Source organism: Crocodylus siamensis, chromosome 6 (assembly GCF_052110815.1).
Source record: "Crocodylus siamensis isolate JL-2025a chromosome 6, ASM5211081v1, whole genome shotgun sequence".
In the NCBI taxonomy this organism is placed as follows: Eukaryota; Metazoa; Chordata; order Crocodylia; family Crocodylidae; genus Crocodylus; species Crocodylus siamensis.
This window is the reverse complement of record NC_143400.1, coordinates 13069538-13081877: the sequence shown is the minus strand read 5'-3', so window position 1 is coordinate 13081877 and position 12340 is coordinate 13069538. Positions and strand designations below refer to the sequence as shown.

The 12340-nt window shown below is 54.7% G+C and overlaps 1 protein-coding gene across 3 annotated transcripts in view; it reads right to left on the bottom strand.

The window, feature by feature from the left end:
• Nucleotides 1-3659, bottom strand: part of BCAN (brevican) — a 34605-nt gene extending 30946 nt beyond the window's left edge. For all 3 annotated transcript variants that reach the window (XM_090054200.1, XM_090054202.1, XM_090054201.1), the window contains exon 1: nt 3447-3659. The gene's annotated coding sequence lies outside the window, so the exon portion shown is untranslated. The remainder of the gene's footprint in view (nt 1-3446) is intronic.
• Between the last annotated feature and the right edge of the window lie 8681 nt (nt 3660-12340).

Here is a 12340-nt window from a genome sequence, read left to right as displayed (position 1 = left end):
GGAGGGGAGGGGAAACTGAGGCAGGAAGCTTGGAAGAGCCTGGCTCACAGTCAACCAGCAGAGCTGGGCAGCAGAGGCGGAGGCTGGGTAGAGGACACCTGTTTCTGGAGCTGTGCAAGGCTCCACCTGCTCCCCTTGCCCCAGCTGTAACGTAGAGCAGCCTTGGTGCTGGCAAACTGGGCACAGGTACGCCCCTGCTCCATGATGAGCCACTGCCACATGGCTCTGCTGTCCTGAGCACGGGGCTGGGTGCACAGGACACGTGGGGCGTGTTCTCATGGCGGCACACCTGCACACACCCCTGCCCTCGGTGTGCCAGGGATGGCAGGAGTCAGCAGCTCCAGGCATGGCCAGTACCCACCTGTAGAGGGTGGGGGGAAGGAAAGGAGCAGTGATGGGTTTGGAGGGGTGGGGGTTGCAGTCAAAGGCACCAGTGGGGGTGACACACGTGCACACAGACATACCCCAACTGAATTAAAGAGAAGCAAAAGGAGGAAGCTACTGGAGCCCCTGGGATATTTAACCAGGTGGAAGATAATTACCCAGCTTGGAATCCAGCCAGGACAGAAGGACCCAGCCGTAGAGATCCATTAATGAGATCTCTTGCAGTGTGCATGCAGACGCGCACGCACGCACATGCACGCACGCACTGGCCCTCCAGCAGTCCTGCCCCTGCAGAGTGTAGGGGGGACTCGGCATCCTTCCAGCCCCATAGGCAAGGCCTGCCAGACAAGGGCTGCAGGTCCCAGCCCCAACACCCCTGAAGTGCCACAAGGCAGCAGGCCCCACCTTTGACTTGGCGGAGGGGGAAACTGAGGCACGCAGCACAGGTGACTCACAGATAAGGAGCAGAGGCTGGGAGAGATCCCTGGCATCCAGCCTCCAGACAGCCTCCTTTCTAACCACTAGGCTATATTACTCTCCTACAGCTGCACATAAAAGACAGCCTCAACAACTAGACAACCTGCTCTAACCACTAGGAAACACCCCCTAGGAATGGAGCCCAGGCATCCTGATCCGCTCTAACCGTGCTCCCCAGCAATGAACCCAGGAGTCCCGAGGTCTGGGCAGCAATACCTCCTAGTCATGACAAATCCAGGCATCGTGCTGGAGAAGGAGGGACCAGCCCTCAGAACAGGACTGGGCAGGCTGGCAAAGACCCCAGGGGTCTCGCACCCCCCGTTCCTCCCTGCGAGGCCCCTAGGGTTGTCTACTAAGCCCCAGAGCAAAAAGCCAGGGCCCGATCCTGCCTTGCAGACAGGAACCCTTGCCCTCCAGGAGACAGAGGTGCTCAGCTTGGGGGCTGGCAGCCATAAACCTGGGAAGGGAGCATGGGGGGGATTTCTTTCTACCATGCTGTCTGGGATGAAAGGGGATGAGCAATACTGGAGGAGGCATGGGTTGCACCAAAGCAGGGAGAGAAAATGCATCCCCCAAGGCAGGCATTAGGCTTCATACATGACCAGGAGCAGCCCAGAGGCCACGAGGATGGGCACAGGGAGAACAAAACGGGACCTGAGCCCCAAAGGCCAGCACCACCGGGCAGTGAGCGAAGGTTTGATCCAAACCCAGCAGCTCATACATCCCTCAACCATGTTCTTGGCCTGCACATAGGAGCTCTCGGGCTGTGTGATCTAGCAGTTCACTGCCACCTCCCCCTGCCAGTGCCTCAGTTTCCCCTCCTGCCTATTGACATGGACTGCAAGCTCCACAGGCCTGATCTTGGCATGCCAGACCTGGGGCTCTGAGCCTGGCTGGGATGGCTCTAAGTTGGCTGCATTAGCAGAAAGCCACTGGCTACAGCTGGTCAGAGATAGGAGTCTCTGAAGCGCCGCCCTCAATTCGCTAAATATGCAAAATAAATGCCTTGTTAAGGAACTTTGTGCTCTCCTGCAGCTCGGAGGCAGCCTGACAGGGCAGGGCCCAGTTCAGACATGCTCTCATCCATTCCAGCAGGATGACAGTTCTGCCTGCAGAGGCCACAGGGGCAATACTGTCCTGGGGTCAGTGGGGTATGGGATGGCAACTGGGGGTCTTTGCTGGGGATGATGACAAAGGCCTGGGAAATCCCAAGCCAGATGCAGTCACCCTTCTGCTCCAATGGAAGACAGACAGCGTTTTGCAAACCTGTGGCTTGGAGTGAGCCCTTGATGTATGGAGCTCCTAAGACACAAAAGGCAGCAGGGTTGATCCTCAGGCTGGGAGGGATCTTTGCAATTGCCCCCTCTGACCCTCCCATGTCACCCAGGCCTGAGAACCAGGTGCAGCAAAGGCTGCGTGGAGCCCAGCAGGGAAGGGCTAAGCCGGCCAGGCCTGGATTGTTCCCCGCAGTGCATCAGGACATGCAATCACCTTTCACAAATGGGGGTCTAGCTGCACCCCATCCCTCCTCCGGGAGCACTATCCCTTGTCACACAGCACAGAGGACATGGAACCAGATCCACACCCCTGCCCCATCAGATGCAACAAGTCCAGAGCTCAACCAGGACCTGAACCCAGGTCCCCCAGTTCCCAACCCAATGCCCCTGTCCTCCCTGCACAAAAGCAGCCATCGCCTCTAGTATTCAGTGTTCCTCTATGTCCTGGGGAGCTGAGCAGGAAGACCTCTGGATGAAGAAGCCAAGGAGATTGGATCCAGCATGCCCAGAGCAGCAGCAGGCTGCTAGATCCAGCTCCCAGTGCTGCTAGGATCCATCTCCCAGTGCCGCTCCCAGCCTGTCCCTGCTCGGATAGGCACACACAGCAAGCATCATCCCCAGCCCTGCTCAGCCAGAACTGCTGCCCGGTGCGCAATTCTCCCACACGCGCAACTTTAACCATGTTTCCCTCATCGCTAGAGCTGCAGATTTGAAGTAGATGTAGGGGGAAGGTTGGATTTGTAGCACAAAGCTTATCTATTAAAAATAAGAATAACAAAACTTGCACACACCGAAAAAATCATCTGATGCAGAGAGAGAGAGAAAAAAACCCTTAAAACCCCAAGCCAAGGACAAACCTCTCCAGCAAGTGACCCAACCAGAGTGACAAGCCCAGAGCCGAATATTGCAGGTCAAATATCTCCTCTGTGGTGTATCAGCTTCATCTCACTCACACAAAAGATAAATCTACCATCCAGACCCTTTCAGACTCCCTGCTGCGTCTCTTCGCTTACCTTCTGGCATTCAAGATCAAGAGCAAGGGAGGTCAAACAAAAAATCTCTTTGTACTTAAAAAAAAGAGCCCCCCAGAGCCAGCCGCACAGACCCTGGCTAGCACCCACTCCCATCAGTAGCCCCAGTGAGTCTTACTGGAGTGAGTGCTGGTCCTCAAGGGCTGGATAGGACCTGCCACTGAGCTCACAAGCAACCAGGAGGCATCACCCATCCCAACCTGGCTCTAAAGTGTCACTGGTTTCCAAAGTCTCCCTTAGATGGAAGAAAAAAAATAGCCCAAAGTCATTCACCAACCTCTTCAGGATGCTGGGAGCAGACTTGCAGAGCAGTGGAGGACCAGGCGTGTGTGTGCTGAGCTGAGAAAGGCAGAGAGAGAAAGAACTTTTCCTCTGGAGCTGAGCTGGTGCTTGCAGGGGGGGCAATGCAGAGATGAACTGCAGTTATTTCAGAAGGGAGCACAGATAAAATATACAGTCAGGAGCTGCCGGGCAGGACAGAGCTACTGGATGCACACACACATATCCTCCCCCGCTCCAGCCTTTTATATTTTCCCTCCCACTCCCCCCACCCTTCTGCAAAAAATCTATAGTGCCAAGGAAATGCACTGTATTTCTAATTCAGTGCTGCACTGGCTGCGTTCCCTCCTCCCTCCTCCTTCCCTGCCACTGGCAGAACCATCCCGAGAAGAGATGCGGGAGGAGAAAACCGAAGCAGGGCAGATTTTCAATCCAATGCAGCAAAACTTGCTGATGCCTCCGAGTTGCAAATCCAAAGTGCGGTGCCCTGGCTTGGGAGAAATGCGGCTTTTCTGAGGTCCTGGCCACTCTCTTGCACAGTTTCAGATGCACACACACACACACCCAGGTACCTGCCCTAGCTCTGGGTGCAGAAGTGAATCAATACCTGTCATGGATCAATACAGAGCACAAGTGATTCCCCCCGTCCCCTCCCCGGTCTTCTTTCAGGGTGGCCAGTTGGCCCCTGGATTGAGTTATATGCAGCACTTGGCAGCCTTGAAGGAACGGTGTGGGGGGGCTGTTGGCAGGAGGCTGGGGGTAGCCAGGGTGGCTTTGTCATGCAAATCCCCCCCAGCTCTTTGTGTGCATGGGGGGCTGGGGTGGGCATGGATCAATGGTTCTGCAGTCCTTTACGACAGAGTTAAAAAATAAAGCAATGCTGGAAGGTGGAGGAAATATCCCTGATTTTATTTCAGAATCTGCAACTTTGGAGCTTTATTTCCTGCTTATTAAAACCACGAGGTGTGGCTCAAATGTGACAGCAGGCAGCATCCAGTCCACATCACCTTAGTACTGGCAGGTGCCTTCCCCTCTCCCCTCAACCCATGGAAGTCCCTTCCCCCCCGGCCCATCCTGCTTGGAAACCTTCCAGCCTCAGTGTACTCAGCTGAGAAATGGGGCTGGGGAAAGCCCATGACAATGATGGCGATGGCTTCATAAAGGCACAGGGTTTGTTAGGGCTGTTTTTAGCTACATTGGGGTCCGCAAGGCTGTCCCTGTCAGCAGGCTGATGGGACCTCATTTGGCAACGAGTGGAGGGGAGGGGGGCAGAAAAACAGAAATCAAGAGTTGGTCCCCTGCAATAGACACGTTCTCCAGAGTTAATCGGCTCCCAGCAACCCCAGCTCAGTGCTCCGGGGGCAATAGATCCAGCTTTGGGGCTTGCTGCGCCAAACCCTTTCAAGGCTCAGATCCTCCCTGTGCTACTTGGACATTAAAACGCAAGAGGGGAGTTTTGCTTTTGCTGCTCTTAGACTGAGCCTCTCCTGCCCACAATGTTCTGCTGCACGCCAACTGGCTGCAGCCTTCCACCCCAGAGCTGGCTGCGTTTCAGCCGCGGTAAAGCCCAATCCTATGATGGAAAAGGCCAAGGCATCTCCTGCTATAATGAGGGTAGCACTGAGAAGGCTCACAACGTCCATGTGCCAGAGGCTTTAGAGACACCCAACAGCAAACCAACCCTGCTCTCATAGGGCTTATAGCCAGAAGAGAAAAAGAAAGGACTTGCCCAAAACTAGTACAAGAGCTAGGAATTTGTGCTCTAACCACTGTACCACACTGCAGTGCTGTCAAGCAACTCTCAGGCCCTACTCCACCTACACTGTAGAGCCATGGGTGTGACCCCCTTCTCCAAGCAAGGGGTCTCGAATGCCTGTTCAAAGTCATTATGTTCCACCCCAGAGGTGGTTGCACAGTGCCACCCTGCAGCTTCCTGTTAAAGCCACAGGGCTGTAGGGAGGAGGGTTTCCTCTCTTCCCATTTTGATGCCATGTCTACAGCCTGCCAGGCATTTTGCAGGACAACACCTGCCTGCAAAAGCTTGCAGGATGCCCCACTATACAGGAGAGAGCATTGCTAGCAGCAGCCTCTGTCACTTTGGCAGAGGCTCCCGAGATGCAAAACCCAGGGGTTTTAAAAAGGTCCAGAAACAGAGCAGGATGAAGACACAGGAGAATTGCTTACAGTCAAAAAAATGCCCATTTGGCAAAACCTGGATGTTTCCTAGGAGCATGCGATTTTTGTGGAAGAGGCCCCATTTCGAAGCAATGAGATCACGGTGGCTCTCAGACTGCAATCCTTTGCCTTTTATTTGTTCTCTGGAAACACTGGGTGGCAAAGGTCGGATAGCTCAGGGCAATTTCCCTCTGTGGAAGCATCCAAGATTTGGACTTTTTGGCCCCCAAAGCCCCACTTTCCAGTGCTCTGTTGGATATTCCAGTCTTCAGTGAGGGTAGCACTGAAAAGACCCACCCAGGCCCAAGACCCTCATGTGCTGGGGGCTTGATCCTCCATGCAGGGATTCAGCCAGCATCCTGGCAACCGGTCCCGATGATACCAGCCATCCTGACCCCTGCCAGCAAGTGCTCAGCTCAGGCTCTGAAAAGGACCGGGGGGTGGGGGGGTGTTATATCTATCATGCCCCATGCATCATAGCAACCATGCACTTTCTGGTAGGCCAATGTGCCATGTGCTGCTCTTTGCCAATGGGAAACTGCCAGCTCCTTTCCTTCAGAGCAAGCCACCTCCTTCTGCTCCTCAGACAGCCCCCCCAAATGCTCATTCAGGGTTCAGGGGTACCAGGTGCAAGATCCCAGCTGATCCAGGCCACTTTTAGCCTTGTCTAATTCTGCTACTGCTCAGCCTCGAGGTAGTAGTGACTCAATTTTTTCCTACAGCTGCTGAAATAGATAGGTGTCTAGTCGAGCCTGGAGGACTTCCCAGGCTAGCAGCAAAGCCTCCACTGGCAGCTTTTCCCAGCCCAAACCTCCTAACGGACTTAGAAAGGTTTTTCTTCCCTAGAACCGAAGCACTGGGCTGTGTGGTCATCAAGCAGCTGCAGCATGCAGGACTTCAAGGGTTTCCACAGCATCAAGTACTCCAAAGGGATAGATGCACAGAGTTGTTTCAGCCAGCACCAAGATGCAGCTACTTCTGTGGAGGAACACTGCAGCTTTTAACAGCCCAAAGCAACAGTGCTGAGAGGTGGCCCTCCTGGCTCCGAAATGCAGCCAGCTCTGGGGTGTAGCAGCTGCCCTACAGGAGATGAGCATATTCAGTTGATATTGCTGGCAGGGGAATCAGCCAAAGGATCCTTCTACCCTGCTCCAAACCCAGCCATGCAACTAGGCAGTGGCTTGGGGCTGCACTGGCTGCCAGACCAGAAGGAAATATCTCCTTTCCCTGAAGATTTCACCCCACATGTCACAATGGCCCATTCATTCCTCCCTGATCCTCTGCCACTGCCTGAATCAGCAACAACCTGGAGGTCTCTCCTCCCAGCCTCAACTGGCTCATGAGATCACATCCTGAGCTGGTACATTTGTGGCCGAGGGCTTGCAAGCTGCGTGCTCAGCAAGGGATGCTGCACCCTAATTAGAAACAAATGTTCCCTGCTTGGCCAGTGCATCATTCCAGGACTCCATGATTTTGGCTTCTTGGCCTCTGCAAAGGCAATGGAAAGGGGTAACACCTCTCCCCTCTGCACCCTGCCCCATCCAGGGCTCTCTCAGCAAGCAGTTCTGTACCTGTATTGATCCCACCCCTGGGGCAGGGGGTATTTGCATGGTTTTGCTTGTATCCATAGGGACCGGCTTCAGTTAGAGCAGCCTGGAGGTTGCTCTCGCTGTCACTAGAGGCAGGCCAGGAGCCTACACAGCCCCTAGGACTCTGCAGGAAAAAAGAGAGGGCTTCTTAAAAGAAGCCAGGATATCAGGAACAGAACCTAGGACACAGGCCCAGCTATTCCAGACCTCCGAAACAAGGAGATGCACTCTGTCCAGCTCTGGTTAGGTCTGCTAACTGACTAATTTGGCTAAGAACCAGGTACAGCACCATCAATGCAGTCCCTCTGCTTCTGGGCAAGAGCTAGAGGTGGGATAGCTAGGTTCACATTGTACCTGGGGTCATGCTGTGCCCACTACGCAACCTGGTGCCATCCTGGCAGGTTGATGGATTGCTTTCAGGCTCACCGCTCTGTGCACCAGAAGGGAGAAACTGAGGCACAAGCCCTATGGATCAGCTCTCCTGCCTTCTTGTGCCCTTTCCTGTCCTGGAACCAAAACTGCAAGGCCCCTGCCCTGCTGTAAACCATGGCCACCCCTATTCACTGCCACATACTCAGAGCTCAGCACCTACACCAGGACCAGCTGCAGGCAACCCAACCCAGACCCAGTGCCAAGGAAGCAGCACAGTTGCCTTGGTCCCAGTAGTGCCCTCGATAGGTCTTGTACAGCTACAGATGTCACCAGGGCTGAAGTCTGCATCCTCTTGGCAAGGGAGATACAGACCAGACTCCCTTCCCTACGCACCAGTGCAAAGCACCAGCAAGTAAGACTAAAGAGCAGCTTACACCCACCAGCGAGCGAGAAACAAGCAGCCAAGATGACTCTGGAGGCACGTGCACGCCAAACACTGACAATGCCAGCACGGTGCCCTCAAGCAGTTCTCAGCTGCCCAACTCCAAGCCAGCTGGGACCCAAGCAACCACCATCTGCCTGTTAAGAGACCCCCATGCCCCTGGCTGGCAGGACGGCTGCTTTCCTGGTGCACCCTGCCAGCTCCTCCACTGGTTTTCCTAAAAATCTCATCCCACTCCTGGTAGTAACAGGCACCTGTCTGTCTTGCGAGACCATAGCTTTATACTGAGCCTTGTTGAACTTCATCCTTGCTTGAGATTAGTGAAGCTGGAGTGACCCCTCCAGGGCACAACAGCCTGGGCAGTGTGCATGGAGACATGGAGCTGCCCACTGTCACTGTCCCTCTTAACCCTGCTGGTTTAATCCAGAGGAAGGGCAGGAGCCAGCTTGGCTGCAGGAGATGCCTGAGCAAAGGAGACCATCCACTTGTCCATCTATCGGGGCTCTGCCGCTAGCCTCAGAACCAGCATGGGTGTCCTCAAGCTGTTTGGTTGTGCTCCTATGTGAGCCATGTAAAAACATGTCCTGTAATTATGCAGACAGGACTATTAAGATATCAGCTCCTAGATGAGTTTACCCAGCACATTGCTGCTTTAAGCTGGTTTGATTGTCTTTGGCTCAAAAAGTGCCTGCTTTCTGCTGGGACAAAGTCTTTTAATGTGGGATCCTCCATTTCGAGTGCTTATGGAGGACCTCCCATAACTCTAGGGCAATGCCTTTTATCTGTGGGGCAAGCTCAGTGTATAGAGGGCTGTGCACTGCCAGGTCCTGACTCAAAGGCAATCTCTCACGAATGCAGGTGTCAGGGACATCGCTCATCCCCATTTAAAGGGGTTAAGAGTCAAGTCTGCCCAGAGGCCAAGACAACTGCTGTGTCCGAGACCTGCTGTCTAGACCAACCCCCCTGGCTTAGGGCATATCTCCCCACTCTGTGCCACTCTCCACCCACTCCCCTGTCTCCATTTCAAATAGCTGCCCTTCATCCCCCAGGCTCCCCACTGCAGGGGTGGGAGATGGTGGGTCCCCTGGGCACCACAGATAACACCAAAGTCTGGGGATGGCTACAGCACAGTACAAGGCCCCTGCTGAGTGGTTTGCACAGAGAGGGGATTTTTTTGTTTTGGTAGTCTTGGAAAAATACAGCCCAGCTGAGCTGTAATCAATAGATCAGCATCCAGAGCAAGGCAGGCCAGCCTGAGCACTGCATGCGATACCTGGCCCTGGCAGGGAGGAGGTGACTGGACTCAGGGTTACGTTCTTTGCTGAACGCTTCATAGGGCAAATAGGACCGGCCCCTCTCACCAGCACTGGTCTGGATGGTGCCCTACTCAGACACAGCAGACCAGGCCCTTCCTCCACTAGCAGACCACCACTGAGGTCAGTTGAGCAGCCACAGTCAGCCCCAAGCCAGGACTGGCCCATTCATTTGCATCACATTAGCACAGCAAGGGACTCAGGGATCTCCATCCTGCTGGGACCTGCACACAGATGAGTGGGAGAAACAAAGGTGGTGGGGGTAGGGGGTGTGAATTGTCCTCCCTGCTCTGGAGCAAGATGGGACCCCAGGCACCAGTTCAGCTCTGCCCCGGGTGTCCTGAGGCAAGTCATCTCACCCACCCAACAGCACAGGCAGCAGAGACTCACCTGAAGCCATGATCTAGCAGCAGGCTGCCTCTAGCTTCATACTGCAGTCAGGAACTCTGGGTAAGGGGCAAGAGCACTGAACTAGGTCTGGGAAGGAAGCAGGGAGCTACCCACAGCTCTGGCTTGCAGAGCCACCTTGAGCCAGTTCCGTGCCTCAGTTTCCCCATCTGTAGAACAGAGTTTAGGTCAGGTGGAAGGGAGATGGTATCATTGCACCCTCCCAACCCACCTCCACCCCAGTCTAGGCTCAGTTTGGGTGAGTCTCCACCCAAAGCATGGTCCTTTCACAGCCCTTCAAGCCCCAGGTCACCTTTTCCAGCTCCTATAGCATCAGCAGGGCCCTCAGCCCTACAAAGAAACCTCCACCCTGGCAGACTGCAGCTACTCCTGGGCCTGCTTTTATCCCCAGCCCAAATGGGGCAGGCACCCTGATTGGGTGGGCTGGTTAACCTTTTCCTTGCCAGCGCCATCATGGAGAGGATGCTCCAGGATGCTCCATTTAGATGAAGACCAGTGTTCGGACAGGCATCAGGACTAGTGTCTTGGGGTGCACCTGAGCAGATTATGCTCATATCAGTGGGGTACAACACCCTGCCCTCGTCGCTGAAAGTGTCTGAGATCTGCTGACGTAGCCCTAGAGCATCACTGGGTGTTACTCTTCTGTGCCTGGCCCATTGAGGTCCCCAGGGCTCACAGCACAGGCTCCTAGTCACTACGGGTGCTTGTCCATGTGACAGTTTGGTACTATATTGCCCTGCAGCAGCTCACAACACCCAGCCCCAGCTCCCCCCATAGCTGACCTTAGCCAACCAGTCTCTTTGCTCTCTGCCCCCAAATCTCCTCTGCTGTGGTCCTTCCAGCTGCATCCTCCTCTGAGTCCAGCGTGGATCCATCTCTCAGCGCCGCGGCCACCGGAGACACAGAGATGAATTACCAGCCTCACCTGCCCCCTGAGCTGTTGACCTCACTTAATGATATTTCAATGCAGCGTCCATGAAATAAACCAGAGACCGGGGTGCAGGGACGGGAAGGGGGGAGCCAGGCAGCCAGACAGGATGTCTGGATGGAGATTAGGTGGAAATCCAATCTGCTGGGGAGCTGGCTTCTTGGAAACCGGAGGAGCTTGCTGACAGAGCAGGGGCGCCCTGGGAACCACCTCTCCAGGCAAGACAGCAAAATGGAGAAGCACTTGGTTTATTTAAGAGTAAGAAGCTTCCCCCCCACAAAAAATTGCCTTTATCCCAACAGCCTCAGAAACAAGGAGGCAGGAGCCCATCACACAAGTACTGGCTTCGGACCCTGCAGAGAGGCCAGGTATAACCCTCCATATGTGCCCAGCCCTAGGGACTGGGCACATATGGAGCTCTCCTGCTACTGCCAGCCTGCTGCAGCTCTTAGGGGGTCAAGTCTGTGCAATCCACAGCTGTCAAGAGTCCAGAGGATGCATCAGGATCAGGACCGAGGGTGCGAGGAAGGAGGGAATCAAGCCAATGTGCTTTTGTCCTAAGAAGACTTGAATTCCCCCACTGCCCCAAATTTTGCTGGGAGATATGGCCCTTCCTCCCAAAGCATTCTGGGAAGCGGTCCAACAGGCCAGATGTCTTGAATGCCTGCAGGGAGGGAGCAGGGCAATGGGAGCGGATGGATGATACTGGCAGGGGGATATTCAGCATCGTGAATCATTTTCAGTGGGACGCTGAAGCAGCAGAGACGCGAGGTTGTAAAGAAGGGTGGAACCAGTGTCTCTATGGCCCGGTTATCAACTTTCTTTTTGCATTTCCAGGACAGCTGCAAAGGCAGCCAGGCAATTCAGTCCAGCCCCAGACTGCCTGCAAAGGCAGAAAGGGTGCACCGTGGGGGGTCAGGGCTCTGGGCCTGCTAGACCTGGAGGCCCCTTCCTTTCTGGTGTTAAATACTGGCTGCAAAGAGTTGGTGACTGTCCAGTGCTGCCGTGAGCATCCCAGCAGAGGGTGCTGCCGCCTTGCTCTTGACAAGCCGTGGTGCAAAGCCGGGACAGGCCAGCTTTCATTGCCAGGTGTAGCAGGTGCAGAAATCCCCCTCCTTGCTCCAGGAGAGTCACCCTCACTGTACACTTGAAGGCCCAGGACACGCGGGTGGGAGCAAAGAGGGCTGTGCTCACATGACTCTATCATGCTGCTTTGAAACCTGTGGCTTGGGAGGGGCAGGGAGGAAAAATCACATCAGAAAGTTTTCTGCATGGATCCAGGCGGTTTCATCAACGCAAAAACTTCCCTGGGAAACACCCCCTGGCAGCCAAAGCGGCAGGGCTCTATCGAACCCCCCCAAAAGCTCAAAAGAAGTGCCATTCCTTGGGTCAGATGGACAGTAGGTCACCTATGGAGGCTGGACTGCAGAGTGGCCTGGGCCTGACCAGATTTTTTCCCTGCTCCTTGCTCCCTGGCAGACTCCAGCATTGAAGGTCCAAATGCAGAGGTTGCATTGAAGGTCCAGGCAGTCCTGATGCAGAGGCCATGCCCCTCACTCCCCGCTCCATAGCGACTGATTCCCCTTTCCTTCAACAATGGGTCTGATCTCTGTTTGAATCTGGTTAAGCCAGGGGTGGGTAAAATGCAGCCCGTGGGCCAGATGC